We start from the raw sequence: 16547 nt of genomic DNA on the forward strand, positions 1-16547 counted from the left end.
AACAAAACTAGTGGTATGACAAAGCTTTTACAACAGTTTTGCTATAAATCCTTGCATGTATTCAATATAAGTACAGCAACACTTTAAGTCACCATTACTCAACGCAGCAATTGCAAATTGCAGTCAGATTCCATTTAGTGTGAGTGTTTGTACTGCGCTTTTTTTGTGTCCCCGGGACACAATAACATGGCACATTCCAGTCGCAGTTGCAGTCGAAGTCGAAGTGGATGTGGATGTGGAAGTCCCAGTCACTGGCAACAGTTCAGACACTGGCACTGGCACTGGCACAAGTACAACGCACTCTGCCATTTTGAAGATTGTAATTTGCATGTGACTTCAGTCAACGACCAACTGCAAATGCCTTCCCGGACGTGCGGATATACACTTCCATGCACATTAGTCTTTGTGCATGTGGGGTAACATAAACTCTGCGTGATTGTATGCACTTCTGCAGTTTAATGTAGTCTAAATGGACTTTAAAACTTGCCATTAAATTTTATGTAGCACCAACAGCAGCATTTGTTGTAAGCATTTAATGCTACGAAACACCAAAATATATACCAGTAAAGTGCACCTTCCTCCCATCAAATGGAATTCAACATTCTTGCGCTGTTGCCTGTACAGCTGTTTATTGCAATGTTCTTGTTTTTTTATTGCAGTGACGTCAGTTATAAATTTATTTAATATTTTAGTTGTAAAATTAGGCAACAAGTTGCCGCCTTACTGCAGCACATTCAATTATCCCTGAATTAGTTGAATTGGCTGAATGTGCATCCTAAAATGTTAGTCAAGTATTCCAACTTCGAACTGTATATTGCCTATGTATAGGATAGTTAAATAGAGAGGTTCACATAAAAATAGTTCTTTATGTCCTGCACTCCTCATATTTCGAACACTTTCGAAACTATTTTCTCTAATAAAGTTTATATCGTAATGAACGTCTCTATGTTGAATGTGAATGCTAAGGCATAATTTGGGTTTGAAAATAAAAATAACAATTTATGGAAATTTATTTTCGCAATAATTTAAATTTAATTTTCAAGAATTTGTTACGTTCACCTATGGAAATAATAATTATTAAAATTGAATTTAAAAAAGTATTCAAATGAATGAAGTGGACGGCCTAAGTATGGGTAGGGCAGGCTGGGAAAGTTTACACCAGTGTTGAGACTGCCAAGTACCTGCAACGGAAGTCCTTGCAGGATATTGTGATGGAACGCGTGTGCAGTCATTTCCTAACAGGAAATTCCTTAAGGTTATGTGCATGCAACGTGCAACGTGCACAAAGCTGTACTTGGCTCCACTGAAAGACGTGCGCCAATTTCTTTATGTAGAGACTGGAAATGCGAAGAACTAAAAATTTCGTCCTTACTTGCACAAATTTTGCTGAATTTTAGAAAAATGTAAACGCAGGTAACCGCCTTCACTGAAACATCACTTAAGTTTATTGTCAACGCGTACTGTTACGTTCAGTTTTTAGGTGAAAATGTATCTAAGCTTTAGCATTTTTGTGAAATGTGAAACTAACAGAAAAATATATAGCAAATATATAAAGAAAATGGAATAATTAATTTAAAAAAATGAGAATATAATATATTCAATAATAAAACGAATTGGATTGTATACATTTCAATTGAGTAATTTTGGCCAATAGATCAAATTATTCAAAGTTTTATAGTATAGTCTTCCAGTATTATGTGTTTCGAACCTTAGTAACTTCTCCGAATTAGTTACATTGAAAGCTGTGCAATAGTAACTTGGCACCTCACTACACGAAGATAAAGTTGCATTCGTCTTCTTCATTCTTCTTCTAAGAAACGCGCTGCTTCTGTTTCCGTTTTCCCCCGCACTCGTTTCTAATCGAGCTTATATTGCTCTATTGTCACAAATGATTTTTATTGCATTCTACACACAATAAAGACATTTTCGCAGAAAACAGCAATTTATTTCGTCTGAAGTTTCTGCTTCCAAATACGCTCGCAAATACGCTCGCGCATATCTGAAAAGTAAATAAAATCGAGTGCGACAATTGTAAAATCTCTGGAATTTTTATTGCAGCAATTTAAGTCGCAAGTAGCAAACGAACTGCAATTTAACCCAAATGTATTTATACCCACATAATTGATTGAAACAATATATCAGCCTGATTGGAGCTTCGTCTCCCAATTATTTTCTCCATTTTTGAAATAAAGCATTTGAAGTAGTGATAATAGCAATGGATGTTAACTATATTTCGATAAATAAGCGACTTAGAGAAATCTTTAAAAAAATATATATCAAACATGAAAAATAATTAGTCGTAAGTATAAAAAATGTTAGATGACAATTGATAGATTTCCATACTCTGTCAATTTGGATTTCGGAAGGATTAAACTTTGCGAATGATATTCGTTACCAAATATGGTATGTTGCACTTTAAAATAGTTCAATCGAATCATATTTCAAAGTCAGTTTCTTAACAAATGTTTGGGAAACACTCAAATTTTGTCGTTTCTTCATTCAATTCACAATATTTTTCCGAAGTTTGTTAAATTATTTCAGTTTACTTTTATGAAAGGTGAAATTGCCAATATCGCTGGGATGACTGAGTAGTTGCAGTTCTCCGTTTCTAGTTGCTTTGTTATTTATGAAGCTGTGGTTGGATTGGAATTTGGGATTGGAATTTTAGTCATTAAAGTTTTCGGTGTATCTTTTGTTTGGTAAACTTTTTTTGGTTTGTGTGTAATAATAATCATCTTAATAATTTCAAAAGTATTAAAATAAACTCTAAATGAATCGTATTTGATGTATACATTAATGTTATGACGAAAATGCTCTGTTCGAATATACAGAATTATTGAATTTTTTCAAAACAATCCAAGTTTCGTTTTTAGAATTCGAATTATTCTAAAAATTTTTACTGAATAATTCAAATATTAAGCTTATAATCCCAAATTAAAAACCAGTAAACTATTTTTTTAATTAAAAAAAATAATTTAAATATATTTCGATAAATAGGGTGGATTATAATTCCAAATTGAAATGCACTAATTTCAGTTTTCTACACTTTTAGTTAGATTTGAAAAAAGTATTAAGTTTATCCGTGTGATTTAGGAACCTTTGCAGGCCCTTAATGTTAGTTTACGGACGCTTTTAAGAATTATCTTTGGTTAGTTGTCACAATACTATAGTATCAATTCCGTTAAGCAGTTGCATATAATCGTATTGCAAATTTGATTGTAATGTAATCAATTGCATTACAAGTTGCTATCTGTTCTGCCCTTCTGTCCATCTGTCTATTAAAAATATTTTTAACAGATCTCCCATCTAACTGATTTACGATGCGACAGCTAACAGTTCGTATAATGAAATTATTTGAAAAATTTTTCTGAACAAAGAGATATTATTAAGGTATAATAATATTAAGGCAATTGAGGTTTATTCTAAAATCGTTAATAAACTTCCACTTATTAGAAAATTAGAAAATCTCGATCTGAAAATGCTGGACTAGCATAGTGGCATGAAATGGTTTTGTAATGGTGGTACCTGGGCAGAGTTATTTTTAGTTCCTGACCATTTAGCGTACCAAGAAGTTGCTACCAATATATAAGAAGAGCAAAAAACCAAAAATCCATGCTACTGCAATGGCAGGATTAGAAAATCGATTAAGCAAAAGTTGAATTCATAATTTTGGAACATAATAATTATTTTGTTAAAGACTTTCAAATTTTCCTTTACAGAATTCTTTCTACTTCGAAAGCTATTCCAAGCCATAAATTGTTTTTAGACAATCTAATTTTGAACAAAACTTGAATAAAAGTCTTCTACTTTTAGTACATATTTACTTAAAGAGATATGATAAAATTAAATTAATTTGTAGAAGTTGAACGAAAATAATTTTTAAATGAATGCGAGAGAGACATGTATTTCGGTTGTGCTAAACGAATTTTATCCAAACTTGAAAGGTTTTTCCAACACTCTTCTTCACATACTTGAAAGGAAGAAAAAGAAAAACTTATTGAAGTATTAGTTTACTTTTCTGTTGCTAATGCAATTCTCCATGAAAAGATAGTAAAGGGAGCTAAAACTAAAATTCCATTTGCAAGGCTATAGGTTGGATTTACAACTCCACACGACCACTTCCATGCTCGATTCAACTGTCGAAATATATATAAAAAAAGTTTGGCGACTTTGGAAGATTTACTTTATTCTCTTCACATTTTCACTTAGCATTTTTGGAATTTGTGTGTGAGTTTAACGAAGGCTGCCCAAATACTTTTTACAGGAAAGCCTAAAACTGGCAGTCGTTGCTGGACAGTTCGCTTTTGTAGTTCGACCATGGCATCCTTAAATTAAAAGTTTATATATGTGAACATGCCCAGCTTGTGGGCAAACCCACAAATCGGCACGAACACATTTTGAGAAATACACACATTCAGGAATTCATTCAAGGACTCTAATGTGAATGTGTGCAAGCTAGCAAAGAATGCCGGAAACGGAAGTTCTTCGTGTGTGCTATATGCTGAATGAGTTTGCAGTTTGGGATAGTGTTAGTGTTGGCGTTGGTGTGTGGGACACATTGTTTTCAAGAAAAATGCGATCTTTCAGCAACTGCAATTGCAACAAATTGCACACGAAATTGCATTTAAATGTTTAAATGAGTTGCCGCAATAAAACATCCACTTGAATTTGCTTAGTAGATTGCGGCAGCAATTTTAATGCCGTTTCACTGCCATTAAAGCGAATGGTAAAACGCACCAACACCGCCAGCAGCTGCAACTGAATTAAAATCTAACAAATAAACAGGAAAGAACTCTTTGAAGCAATATATATCAATTGAATAACGTTATATACAAATCTCACATCAAAAAATCAATGATTAGTCAATCCGATGAAAAAACATTGTGTCTACGATCATCGTTTTTATTCTACTTGGTTTGCTCTGCACTTTGAATGATTTTTTTGTTGTAAACTGTATCGCTACAATAATTTACAGATGATTAAACCTTCAATTAAAAAAATCACAGCTGGGTGTGGGGTCAAAAAGATTATCAATAATCAGCACAGTATCACAAATATACCCCCACAATCAGGTGCCTTGGATTGAAGTTTGCTTTGTCAAGCTCACTGTGTCATTAGGTGAAAAAATTTTTACGTCAAACTGAACATAAGAGGGATTTTTATAATTTTTCATTTAAAACGCTTAATATGGTGTTTATTTCCTCTAATGCAATTCAAGTACAGATTATTCCAAATTATGACTGTACGATTTTTGAAGCTTCCCACGTGACTTCATTTAAGCAACTCTTTGAAGTCTAAGTTTTGCATTAAAGGAGTAATAAGGTACTTCAAACGGAAAATTATGTTCTTCAAAAAGTTATAAAATCATATTAAAAGAAAGTAAAAATATTACTACTGAATTTGAAGTGTGATTAGAACGAGATATTGCAAAATTTTATACACGAAAATAACTCTATTAATTAGATTATTTTAGCTATTAAATAATATGTCAAGAATTCATAACCGTGTCTTTAATGCCAAGTATTAACATTGTGAAACTTGTACCAACACTGGTTAGACAGTATTTTTATTTTAAAGCTCGAGAAATTTTGTGTTCATAGAATTCGAACCCAATTTGTTTGTTATATAGAGTGATACAATCTCTCAAATATTATTCTTATAACCTCAAAATTATTCTTTATGTCTGAATATTCATAACTTGGTAACTTTAAGATGTGTAACCTGTAGATTTATTCACTCTATGTTATTTTTCAAATAGTAATGAATTCTATAGTTTAATTTTCAACTCAAATAAATATAATTTTATTATATTTTATTTTAATAAAAACAAGTATTATGGTTTATAATTTCTTTAAAAGAAATTAAAAACTACCTATATTAAAAAGCTACTAAAATTATTATTATATTAATAATAAAAGGAATTACTTCAATTCTCTCAATTAGTAAATATTTAATAAAGGCTATAGCCCATTCCACTTACCATTTAGATCTCACATTTCTAATTCACAAGTGAACTTTAAACAACAACAAGCACTGAAATAAGAGTCCTGTGTATCTGACTGCAGATATAAACTGAAAAAAAGGCAAGCTGGTAGCAGAGCTCAGAAGACGCAGGATGCGCCAGATATGCATAATAAACTAAAGTTTGTTGGCTTTATTTTTTGCTCTTGCAGGAGTAACTTCGGATAATGTGCAATTTTATACTATTTATTTCTATTTATTTGAAGCTTGTGCAGTTTGCACGTTGTTTTTATTTACCTTTTATTTACCATAAAAAGAAGAACATTTTCCAACCTAAGCAGCAAGAACAAACACGGCGGGGTAGACCAAACAGGAGGAACTCGAAGGCACGGCACTAATTTAATGTTTTACACAATTTGTACTTCTTAAACATAAACTCAGAGAGAGAAGTAGCTTCCATCTTGTGCCTTTTCAGAATATTTTATGCAATTTTATCTTATTTACTTTTCTTTATTTTCCAACTTGCATTTATAATTTACTTGCCAAGGAATAATGATGCAATTTGAATTTCTGTTCCTTTGGGATGATAATTTTACAGTTGAACTTATGTTAGAGAAATATGAGGAATGACTGAAGCATGGCGTCACGACAAGGAAGCCACTACGAATGTAGTCAGAATCAATTATTTTGTTTAATATTTGACTTTTACAAAAACAATTTAATACTAAAGGTTTGGATAATGCATAAATGATTAAAAAAGTTTAATCAAACGAATAAAAAATTGCAATAAAAATCCTTAAATAAATTATATATAAATTGTGATTGAGATATACAAGATTTTTGAAGAAACAGCTAATGTTCAAGGCGGTAATCTGACACAGAGTTAGACTATTTAGACTATTGACTATTTTACTGGACTGACCTGTTTTTCGAGAAGTTGCTTAACTGAGTGGTAAAATTTAATTAAACTAATATTGCCACTACTTTAAATTTTAAAACCCATATTCATTATATGTTAGCTTCAACCATTCCCTTTTTACACTGTTGAATTTCTTACTCTAATAAATTGTGATATGTGACTTTATGGAAAATCGCATGCAAAGTGTGTGAATTTTGCCAAAATCATTTAATATCCGTTTATATCATTTCCTGTCAAGACTTTAAAGACATTAGAAACTTAAATAGCTGCCAGGCAAACGTTGCTCTGAAAATCAGAAGATTTGTTGACGCATTTACACGGAATTACTACAGAATCCATGCTTCCCAAAAAATGGCTCAGTGTGCAATGCAGTACAGCATACAATGTCTGGTATGATAAGCACACATAGCTCTTGCAGATGACGGTGCATAAAATGTATTCATCCTGAAGTATTCAGCCTACCGGAAAGTATCTAACCGTGGTTTTGCTGTGCACACATTGCAGCTCTTCGATCCTTCTTTTGTTTCCATCAATGCAAGCATGCATTTGCTTGTGAACATTTGTCGCATTTTGGAATGAGTTTTCGAATGCAATTTTGACATGCTCGCAGGTCCTCGTAATAAATGACTGACTTAAACTGCTGTGTAACCAGTAAATTGACAGAGTCACATACCGAGTTACTGTCAATGCGTTTCAAAGAATTTCCTTCATATACGATAATTATGGCAAATCCTTTCAGTTTAGATACGATAGGTGTGAATTTGAGTCTGGAAATAGAGAAACAAAATCAAATGCTGTCACTTAAATCATTGCGGATTTTTCGAAACTAATAGAAAAACAGGAGTTCAAAACTAATGACACCGGCAACTGCATTGCTTTGTCGGTTGACGTACAATGAATTTAATTTAAACTGACAATTGTTCGTAAAACGTATAAACAGTTTTTATTAAAAATTTTATGTGATAGGAAAATGAAAAGAAAAAGTTTTAAATCAACTTAGTTGTGTAGTTTTGACTGCGGTAATTCTATCCGATATGATTACTTCAGTTTGCCGCAGCTCCATCTCGTTGCCAAAGGCGATATTTTTGGCTTTAATTTTCGTTAATTAGTAACATATTCTGTTCGTTTCGTTCTTCGGAAAGACCTTTCTTTGATACCTTTCTGTTTCTTTAGAGAGTAACAGTTTAGTGGAATAAAGAACGCGCTGTTGGTTTCTAATTCATGAAAGCATGCAAAGGGATAGCTGATGCCGACGAGATTAATCGTATTTGGCAGTGTTTGGGTTTTACACTTTATAATTAGTAATAATGAGTTTCGGCGAGGTATTTGAAACTCAACTCACTTATTCATTAATCCTCATTCCAATTATAAAGTGATATTCGACTAATTGCTTCAAAATTTCCAATAAGTGCTTTAGTTTGAAATTTCTAAGTATAGATACAGTTAATATAAATTCAGTATTTTCATAAAAAAAGTTATAAAAAGTATAGAATAACTAAAAAGCTTTAATTTTTTAATAGATAAACAATTTTCAGTAGTTGATTTAACTCAACAATACGCTTAACAGTATCACTAGTTTTACATACGGCTTTAGGAGCCATTTCTCCTTCTCATGTGATTTCTTCAATCTAAAGTTAGTAACGATAACCAAAGTTGTAGATTTAAACCGTACTTGAATAATATCTCACAAAGGTGTGAAGCTGCTCGCGTATGCCGGAAATATTGAAATTGCTTGCTTGCATACCCCGTCGTCAGTGCTAATTTTTCTAACTTAAAGAAAGTACTTTCTGTCAACAAATAAATCTCCTGAGCATCTTGGGATCCACGTCTCTGCAGACAGCAGTAAGTTTGAAGTTGTAAAAACTTTGTATATTTGAACACTAGCATAAACATAAAAAATTACGTCAGCCTAAAAATTCAATTAGCAACCGCTATTTGCAATATATGTTACTTTAGGTTAGATAGGCCCTTTCTCTACAAATAAAAATCACGTTCTACAAATCCCTTATCATTCCTGTCCTGCTGCTTGGTGCAGAAGCTTAAACAATAACGAACAGTGATGAGAAGACCTTAGAAGCATTCAAGAGAAAAATTCTTCGAAAGATCTATTTGACTTTACGTGTTGGTGAAGGGAATCCAATTAGATGAAACGATAAACTGTCTATATATTGCGCGATAGATATAGAAAATCACATAAAAATGCAGTACGATTAAATGTGCTGTTAGAATTTATTGGCGACGTTGTTATTTATATACAAATTCTTAATCCTTTCTGGAGGGGTCATAATTTAATATAATTTACATGTACAAAATATTTAAATAGACTACTTCAGAAGCCATATAATTAAAATGATATTAAAATAAAATCTCGTTACCGTAGAGAAAAACAGGTGCTGTTTAGACGGCTTAATATAGGTGTAACCTCGAAATGTATGACCCAAAAGAAGTTTTCCAAATTTTGTGATTACTTATTCGTGAAGCAATATTAATACGAATTTCTCTGTTTCGTCTAGCTGTTTCACAATCTGTTTAAAATAAGTATATTTCAGGAGTTGGAAAACACGTGCTTTGATATCCTGCGAGTGACAAATTGCTTTGAAAATTTACCAGTACTTTCAGACTTTAGCTAATTTGGCAGTTTTAAAATATAAATTTATATATTTTTCTGGAAAACCCACAACTGAAGCAAAACCATGGCAAACCAAAGAACACCAACGACGTCAAGTTGAACTCAATTAAAAATCTGTCAGAAACATTGGCAATGGAACGCTAATGAAAGTTTAAAGGGTGTGCTTTGGCTTGTGTAATTGACTTTCTTTTGAAATGTTTTTTTAACCGCGACGAAAATGCAAACATTTTTTACATTGAAAAATATAAATTTAAATATTTTACACAATTTAGTCACCATACTCGCTAAAGTCTTAATTAGCTGGCAAGTTCCGTAAAAGACAAAACGTTATGTACCGCTCACATGTACAACAATAACGAACTGCAAAAAATGCTCAGAGTTTTTCACAAAAATTGACAATTAAATGGCTTTCCTTTGATGGTAGCGCAGCAGCTGAGCTTCCTGGCGGAGGCAAAGCGAGTTACGCAAAAACTCATGCCCGTGCATGAGGTGATGGGTGTGTATGATGGCATAATAGGGATTTGCCGGTCGTTTTGTCTTAACCACCTCCCACAAAATCCATTAGTGTTGTTTGCTTTGTGCTTTTACACATTTCTGCCACTTTAGCCTGTGCCTCCTCCCAATGCCAACTCTTTTTGTTTTTCGTTAGCAGCTCCACAGCTACATCATCAATGAAATTAACCCTTTACTTTAGGGGTCTATTACCCTTTCTGCTGAAAGCAAACAGTGTCCGCAATTTATCATAACAACTTCGTACTTTCTGCGTTCACTGGAACTTCTGATGCATTTCGCTCATTTCGGTAGGTTGAACTACAAAAATGCTTTATAGGTTACAAGTAGTCGACAGCTAAGATAAATTTCTTGTACTTCCCTTGCATATCAGAATTGCAAGTTGTTTTTGTTTCGTGTTAGAGTGACGCTGCGGAAAGAGTGCTTCCTTGCCACCGCTTCAAAAGTTGGTTGCTTGCCGTCATTAATCACAGGAGTTGGCATGCTATTTAAATGGGAATTATTTTGTCTTGATTCAACCTTCCCATTTGCTTGGAAAATATGAAATTAAAATAAATAAATAATCACAATAAAATAAAAATATTTGCATATAAGAATTTGTCTAAAATTCTCCATCTCAAGTTCAGATCACAGCAAAGAGAAGAAACGAATTGTAGTGGAAATTTCCCTTCAAGTTCCCTTCAACTCCATCCATTCTTAACTTTTCGAAAGTTTTTTCTGAGCTTAAACTGAAATTCAAAAATTTTCCTTTTAATGTTAATAATGCGGGAAGAAGAAGTGAAACATGAGAGAAACTGCTCGTATTCCACTTATTTTGCTATTTTAATTAAAAGAACTGCAAACACAGTTGAAAAGACATTTGTACGCTTCGGCGTGCAGTCACCACAAATTTCAATTAAATAAAAAGTGCTTTTGCCATGATGAAACCGCACTGCTACCCGCACACACTTGCTGCACAGCTCACACTTAAGAAGCCGCACGCAAATAAAATCCACATCAGTTCACAAACACACACACCCACATATACATACACACAACACATACATACAACGCGCACATACTCAAATCGCAAAGCAATATGCAAACCTACATTTCGGGTTTGAGAGCTCACACTTCATTTCATTTAATTTGAGTCTCCTTTCGTTGTGTATGTATATATATATGTGTGTGTGTTTGGTGTTTGTGTGGATTTTTAGTGAACACCAGCACTTTCTTTTCTGCAAGTTGTTACAGATTCGTTGGTTCCTACAATGTAAGAAGAAACATCCTTTTAGAATGCCCTTCATAAGCTCATCCTGGTGATGTTTCTTTGATGGATCAAGACGAATCGAGTTCAGCTGAATTGAGCTCAGTTACATTAAGCGGCAGAAAGTGTTATACGTGTATGGCAGCAGAACGCGATTCCAATGGGACTACACGAATGTCCTTGGTGTTGCTTCTTTCCTTCATTTAAAGTACATCCATATATGACATAAAACTGCTTCATTTTCTTTTCATGTTTAAATTCGTATTCTGTTTTTTAGTGAATTCTTAGCATATTTCCTGCAACAACAAAAACTCAACCAAACCAAAAAGAGTTTTAAAAATTAATGCTTAATGGCAACAGTAGCGTATATGTGGCAACTCTGCTGATAAGAAACTTTTTAAGTGAGTGTGGAAAAATAAAGTCATTAAGTGAACTCATGAGCACCGTTCCCGCTCATGAAATTTATCTGTTTTGTTTTCCTCATCTTTTTGATGCGTTTTTGAACGTTTCTATTTATTCATTATTTTTTGTTTTTTGTGTATTCAAAGAAGCACTTAAGCAAACAATTCAGTTTATTTTCTTTGTCGTCCCGCTTTTACTTGTGCTTTCAAAACAATTTGTCCCACAGTTGCACTAAAGTTTTCACTTCATTTTCATTTCATTCCCAATTGACTTGCATTTCAATACTGCGTCGCCTTCTCTTTGTCTTATTATGTTTTCAGTTTATGCGATTGTATTCCTGCTGCTCCTCTGAAAGTGGTTGTTGTTGCTGTTATGATTGTTACTATTATTACAGATGCCATTTTTGTTCTTCCACTTGGTATTGTTCTCCTTTTCCATCTCCGCCTCTGCCTTTGCCTTTGACTTTGCCGATGTCTTCTACTTCTATACTGGTATTATTATACTTCATTGTAAGAAAACGTCCGAAATTGCAATCCTGTTGCATGGTCTACAATAAGGACATCAGCTCCACGAAAGCGAGCACCAACAGGCAAGCAAACAAACAACGGATGCTGCACTGAAATGAAATCCCAAAAGATGTTATAATTTTTGTCAACACTTCTATTTTAATTTCAAAAAATTTTATTACAACATTTTGTGGTAACTCATCGTCCTACGCCCGAACTGCTCCTCAAGGAGAACCCGGAAGATGTTTGCTTTCCTTGTGGCCATAATTGTCATTGTTTGTAGATTTCATTTGCATAAAAACTAATTGTGTGAATTCGTAACAATGAAAAATTTCGAATTTAATTTTGTAAAAATGTAATTAAATTAGGATGAGCATCAAAATGAAAATAATTTGCTTCAAATGCAGAAATCAACAAGAGAAATTCTAATTCACCAGAACAAACCATTGAAGATGCATTGTAGTTCCACATAATTACTTCAATGACTTCAAAATTTAAAACCTTCAGAAATCTGACACAATAAATTGCCATTATAGGTTTTGTGTAGCATATCCGGTTTAACATATTTAATTCAAATTGAATTCTGGACAAGTAAAACCATCTTATTAGTTATAACAACATTTTTTTATTTATTAAAACACACTTCGACTTTTTTAAAATTTACGCTATACTAAATATACGAATATGCAGACCCATTTAAAAATATTTGGACTTCGGGGCAAAACTTAACCACTAGATATATCCACATTATTGCAATAACTAAGCAGGCAGTGCATTAAACGAAGCATATACATTTTTTTAAAGAAATCAATTTTCGTAGTACTCATAAAATTTCTGAAACTCTATAAGGATAATCAGACCATCTTCGACTTCTCAAAATTTGCACCAATGTCTGCTTAACACCGTGCAAGTAGGAATCTACAATTTGGACTCCATTTCATTTAGGTTTAGGTTCCATTGTGGAAACCGAAGTAACTGATATTTTTAACGTATTTTTTTTTAATTATACGACTTCATTTAGTTTTAACTTCATCACTTTTAAGTCTTACTAACTTCAGCTGAAGGATAATGTTGACATGTCTGTTGGATTGTTGCAATTGACATTTAGTGCTTACTGCATCCACTCTGGATTGCGCAAAAGCCAACAATGAAATTCTAAATTTATTCAAATTGCAATTGGATATTTATATTTTTTTTTTGGTTTCGTTTTAATTTTTATTCCCAACAGTTCTTGCACTTGTATCTGTTTTTAGGATGGTGACTTTAACTAGAAGTCTCGTTTTGGATGCATGCTTTGTCAAGCTTATCTGGCATTTGCTACTTCATCCTATGTTGGTAAGGGAAACATTTTTCCTTTTTATATATGAAAAGTAAATTGGATTTAGTTCATTGCCTGTAAAGTAAAAGCAATGAGAGCCCAAGCCAAAATGGAATTTCATTTGTCCACAAATTTTATTGTTGCAATCTTTATCTCAACATTGAAAATAAGAGCAGTGAAAATTATTAATAATATTAATTCATCAAAAAATGAATTCATGCTTCATTCAGAGAGGGATATAGATAATTAAAAATGATTCGAACATACTATTATACATATCAACTATCCACATATTAGTACAGTATTGCAATTTATGTATCTCAATTATTTGGAAGTAGCAAATAAAATAAGAGTTATCCCCTCCATGTTCTCACATACAAGAACATAAAAGAGTTTAGAATAAGAATAAGTAGTGTTATATACATACGAAAATAAAAAGCACCTTACCAACAAACTGTGAAGAATAATGTGGCCCTATGCTTTGAAACAAAAAGGATAAGAAAACTTTTACAGAGGACAAAGTTGCTCGGGCTTGGACATCAATTGTATTATATCTTTTTGGGAAATCTAAGCTCTCAATTTCAATGAAAACACAGAACAACTCATACAAAAATATCTGAAATATATGAAACAAAGCCTTGCTTTTCTCATCCTGTAGTAATCGTAAGGAAAAGTTTTATCTGATGCGGTGGACACCTTCCTTGTACAATGGCCACTCCCGCGATATAACACGTATGCAAATATGAGTTAAAATAAAAGCTATTACAATATTTAAATTAAACAATGTTTTTCCACAATAGCTTCATTCTTTTTTAGAACAAAAAACTGTTACTGGATTTGAAAATCGATTTAGAGAATTTCTGTGGTTTAACAGTTTTTAAGAAATTCGCAAATTGTGTAACAAAATCTGTTGAAACGCAACAAAAGGATTCCATTGTTCGAACAAAGCATTGTTGGAGTTGCTGGTCATACACCCACACATCCAGCGCATAACTTCATATAAACAAACAAAAAGTTATACGAATTGCTGGCGGATCAAACAATAAAAACAAAGGAATTTTTCTATTGTCCTTACGCGAAACTGCAGTATCCACGGCGTGAGGTATCCTTTTAAAGCGAAATTGTAAATAATGGTCAGGGAATTGTTTACGTTCATTATTTGCAGTTTCATTGTTGCATTATTCACGTGCGTGCATTAAGGAGTCCACACAGCAAATGCACCCGCAAACTGCATAGCTGCACAGGTGCATTTCAGCGATGTGCAGACTCATTTGCACATACTCGTACTTTAATCCATTCGCTCGTTGTTGGAACACGCCACTGCTCGTAGGCATCTCGTATAAATGCTAGAAGATATTTCCAATATCATCTTCAAAAATCGGAAGCAGGACAGCCTGAGAGTTGTCTTAAAATGTTAAAAATTAAATTTTCTTATATTTAAAGTTATTTTTAGACATACCTGAGGCGCAGATGAAATTACAGCTCGAAACTAGTTTGGTGGACGGTAGTATCTGCGAAAAAAAACATCTGGCAACAATCCTTTGTTGGTGAAGTGCGAATATTAATGCTTCGTACGTTCGCGATATTGCTTTTGTTTTTCCTGTACCCCGCAGTGTTCAGCTTACGGACTTACACTGTAATTGTAAAATGCATTCATATTTGCACGATTCGCACGATGCTTTCATTTCAGCTCATTTTTAATAGTTTGCCTTTATTGTTAACTTTTATTATTGCTTCGGATTTTACGAATGTTGGCATGCCTTTATTATTGCTGAGCAGGTATTAAGTTGCAAACAAAAGAGGATATCCCCGGTAAATACTTGCATTTTGATGAAAGAATACATCACCGCAGTCGCACAACAGTGGCGTAAAAGTAGAAACATCTGTGGGCTACTTTTCTTCCACTCATTTGGATCTAATAATAAATCTGGAAGTAGCATATGAGTCCACTTCCTGAAAGCAAGGGAACATATCCGATGAAACACCTACTGTACTTATTTGGTTCTACGTTTAATATAGTATGGTTAATTTTTACGTTATTTGTCATAATTTTGAATGAAATTTAATAAGTCATATGTTAAAATTCAAAATATAATCACAAAATTTTTTTAAAATTTGTTTAACAGAATATTGAACATGCAGTTAAAACCTCGTCTAAAGTACTAATATACCAATGGACCTATAGGATCTAAGTAAGGTTGCCAACCTGACTGCCATAATAACCTAATCCAAACTAATACTACTACTAAAAGCTAAATATATACTAAAAGATACTAAAAGCTAACAGAATGTAAAAATATAGGCTCATTGGTTATTTCCTCGTAAATAACAGGATAAGGAAAATTTCGTAGGAAACACGAGCTTACATGGCGAAATACACATGTACTACACACACATAAAGATATTTGAATGTGTTCAATGCAATAAATAATTTAGTGTGAAAACAAACAAAAAAATTGCGAAAATTCTATAAAAAATTAGATTTTGGCTTTCTACTTTAACGAGCGGAGCATCAAAATTCGTACAAATTGCAATTGCAAAACAGCACAAAACTGAAATTATGTTGCTCATACCTCACGTTGACAACTCCATAGCAGCAACAGAGGCAGCAGAAGCAATGGCAGCAACAACACATCACACGAAACCAATAGCAACCAGGAACCAGCAGCCAGCAGCCAGCACCCAGCAACGTGAAAAGCAATTTTAGCAAATTTCTGAATAATGTAGCAAGGAATATAAAAATATGTGCACCCGAGGAGTCCTCCTAGTTCTAGGGAAGGAACAGCAGGTGGTGGGATAGAACAGCAACGGCAAAAGAAGCTGTCGGAGTAGAAAAATGATAACAATTTCTATTTCTATGAATTTCAAATAGATTCGTTCACGATGCTATATTCAAGTCGGAATTTTATGATCGGAAATGTTGAACCAACACAAAGCGTGCGATGGGCGGGTCGACGGGCTGGCGGGCTGGCGTTCGGGCGGGAGTGGCAGGGGTACATTGACAGTAAAATAAAATGTTAAATAAAATGATGCATTTTTCATGTATACAATTGCAA

At 33.3% G+C, this 16547-nt stretch overlaps 1 protein-coding gene across 1 annotated transcript in view; it reads left to right on the top strand.

The window, feature by feature from the left end:
• The window catches only part of LOC119671915 (disintegrin and metalloproteinase domain-containing protein unc-71-like), a gene marked incomplete at its 3' end in the record, with an annotated part of 88048 nt that overhangs the window by 23578 nt on the left and 47923 nt on the right, over nucleotides 1-16547 (top strand).

The sequence above is a fragment of the Teleopsis dalmanni genome, chromosome 1 (genome assembly GCF_002237135.1).
Source record: "Teleopsis dalmanni isolate 2A chromosome 1, ASM223713v2, whole genome shotgun sequence".
Taxonomy (NCBI): Eukaryota; Metazoa; Arthropoda; class Insecta; order Diptera; family Diopsidae; genus Teleopsis; species Teleopsis dalmanni.